Consider the following 3,299-nt stretch of genomic DNA (forward strand, 5'->3'; position numbering starts at 1 on the left):
TTACAGCTCCGGCAGGCAAAACATAGCGGAGCGACACTGCCCCCCACAGGCCGCTCACAGAACACACATACACACACACACACACACACACACACACACACACACACACATATACATATACATACACATACAACACTCCCTCCCAACTACTCCACTTCCTTCCTCACTGCTGTTCAGCATAAACATACATAAACTAAACTACATGGCCAAAAGTGTTCAGACACCCCATCTGTGTAGAAATTCAGCTGCACACAGATTTTCCAACAAATCTCACTTTGTTAAGACTGCGTCTGGCTCTGAAAGTCAGTGCCGGGAGCCATGTGCTCGGGGCATCTGGTGTTTCCCCTACTCTAACACACCTAAACCAGCACAGGCAGATAATGTGCATAGTGTGAGGTCCCCTTTAGGTCCCTGGTCTAAGAACACACATAATTCCAAGCATGGACTAGATAGGACATGTATGACTAGAGGGGTATAAAGACCGCCAGCTGGAGTGACAGAACAGGTCAGTGCCACACAAGTACCTGACCTCTCTCACAGCAATGTTCCAGCAGCTAGTGTAAAAACCTTTCTAGAAGAGTAGAGGTATATTGCACATATTCATTATTCAAAGCCAAACAGCACAGCCAGGCTTCTTCTCACATGTATACTGGTGTTATTGTTACAGTTATTATTCTCACAACCTGAGGCCCAGACACACGCCAACAAAGAGGCTGGAGGACATTTAAGCCTGAGGCTTGTAACTCAAAGGAGCAGCAGGAGTGGTTGATCTGGAGGGGGCTGTCTCTGCCAAGGCTGCTACAGGTCTCTGTGGGTGTGATTTTTTTGGATGCCAGAAGGCCTGCACCCTCCCCAAGGGGGCAGTGTTTACACAGCCGGAGTTCAAGAACATAAATCATAATTTCATTACAACAACAAAATTATTATTAATAATATTATTATAACCAACAACACAAAGAAAAAGGCTTTCTAGATTTTGGAGGTGCATTGCTGTAAGGATTTGATTGCATTCAGCAACAAGAGCATTAGTGAGGTCAGGTTGTTGGTTGATCACCACCCCATCTCATCATCCCCAACTCCCCAACTCATCCCATCCAATAGTACTGGATGGAGCTCCTCCACCATCATCAATCCAGAGAACACAGTTCCTCCACTGCTCCACAGCTCCTCAATGCTGGGGGGCTTTATACCCCTCTAGCCCACGCCTGGCATTAGGCAGCATGGAGCCAATAGAGTCATTTTCAAGTCCAAATTCTATTGGCAGAACTTCTCTACAGGTGTATATGTATCATTTTTATTACTATTTAATAAATATATCATATTAAAGTGTCAACAGTGTAAGATGAGTGTCTGTATGAAAGGTCATATATGAATAAAAATTTGCCCAATTTTTTCAGGAAAAGCAGAGAAGCAGCCTTACACCTAAGCTAACACTGCACACTTATTTACATGGTTTCTGACAAAATAAGCTTTATTTTCCTTTATTTTCCTTTAATTCCTTTATTTTCCTTTATTTTCCTTTAATTCCTTTATTTTCCTTTTTTGTCTTTATTTTCCTGGCACTTTTTGTGTTTACCCAGGTCTGCTAACTTAGCCAAAGTCTTTGCAGTATGCTGCAGCCATTTGGCCCGGTCTCCGTCCATTACCATATCTGAGTCAGTGCCGCTCCCTCGGCCTTCACCACTCCCGTTTACCAAACAGCTAGCAGCCCTCGGGACAATGAGCAGTGCAAGGCTGCTATCAGCATCTCCTGATAGGCTCTGAGAAGGTGTTGGTCCAGTATCTGCGGATGTTCAGGGAGAAGCGTTCCTGGTAATCCAGCTAATCAGCTAATCGGTTAATTGGCCAGTTTAAGCTCCGCCCACAAATTCATAATTTCATTGTCCAAAATGTTGTGTAAATGTAATAGCCATTAGTCCAACCTCACAACATATGATGGTAAAATAGTGAATAGAGAATCTGAACTAATGCAGTTCTCTTTAGGGACTACTTTCTGTAGCTGCACTACACCCTGCAGCATGTATCCCTCCACCATTTTAATGATCTGGTTTTAAAAGCAGGTTCTAGAGCCGAACTCTTCTCAGAACTCTGGTAGAACCGTGTCTCAGGCATCAGGCAGCGTCTTCATCACCATTAGGTGAAGAACTTTCTGTGAGGAGCTTTTATTAGAGCTTCAGACGTCTGCTTCCCTTCACCTCCACTGTAGAACCACAGCTCTGACTGGGGGAGCTTATCCAGAACCTCCACTGTAGAACCACAGCTCTGACTGGGGGAGCTTATCTAGAACCTCCACTGTAAAACAGCTCTGGGGTGGTTATCTAGAACCAAGCGTTTCACACCAACCCCCCCAAACCCCCACTCTGGATGAGATTATTCACAAATTAACCACACAATCACGCAGAGGTCTTCAGTAGTAAGGGTGAGACCGGCTCATTCCTGTAGCAGTCAGTCTGTATATGGACGTTGGCCATGTACCACAACACTGCACGTACACTCAAAAAAAGTGTAAACCGGCCTGCTATCACAGTGTATGGCCTCAGAGCAGATCATCTGCAGTGTAGTGCTTAATGACAGGCCGATTATTAATCATATGATTTTTATCCAGGATTGCACCTAATGCAGTGTAGAAAGAGTGTTTGCTCCGGTCTGTTGTAGCCAGGTGAGTTGCTGCTTTGCCTCAGTGACGGGTCATTAGTAATGTGATTATTACAAGCTGGCGAAGGGCAGAACTGACTGACCGACAAGTCCACTTTCCCTCCTTAGCCCAAAAATACTGTTAATCAGTCGAGACTGTAAACATGAACAGAGCCGAACTTATAAAACATATATTGTTATAGATGATTGTGTATAGTTACAGCTTCCTAATGTATATGTTAGATTAAAAAAATAATTATATGTAATTTTACAAATATAATTTGGATTATTTCATGTTTTGTAAAGAAATCAGTGCTGTCATGTGATCAAAACACAAACACATCAGTATCTTCTATGAATTATTCAGTATCCAGTATGAATTATGCTACCAACTATGATGTATTCAGTATTTACTATGAATCCTTCAGTAAAGATTCAAGAATTCAAGGATTCAGGGAGACTTTATTGTCATTCGCATGTGGTACATGGGGTGGAACGAACTTGAAATCTTAAGGTCCCAGTTACACCCAAAAAGCAATTATTGAATAATAAAATAATAATAATAAAAAATAATAAAAAGGGAAGACATAAATAGGAAAAGTGGGAACGCAGTTAAAGCCGTTAAAAAAGTAGCAGCAACCTGATCACAATATGAGTGTAGCAGC

Source organism: Salminus brasiliensis, chromosome 17 (genome assembly GCF_030463535.1).
Source record: "Salminus brasiliensis chromosome 17, fSalBra1.hap2, whole genome shotgun sequence".
In the NCBI taxonomy this organism is placed as follows: domain Eukaryota; kingdom Metazoa; phylum Chordata; class Actinopteri; order Characiformes; family Bryconidae; genus Salminus; species Salminus brasiliensis.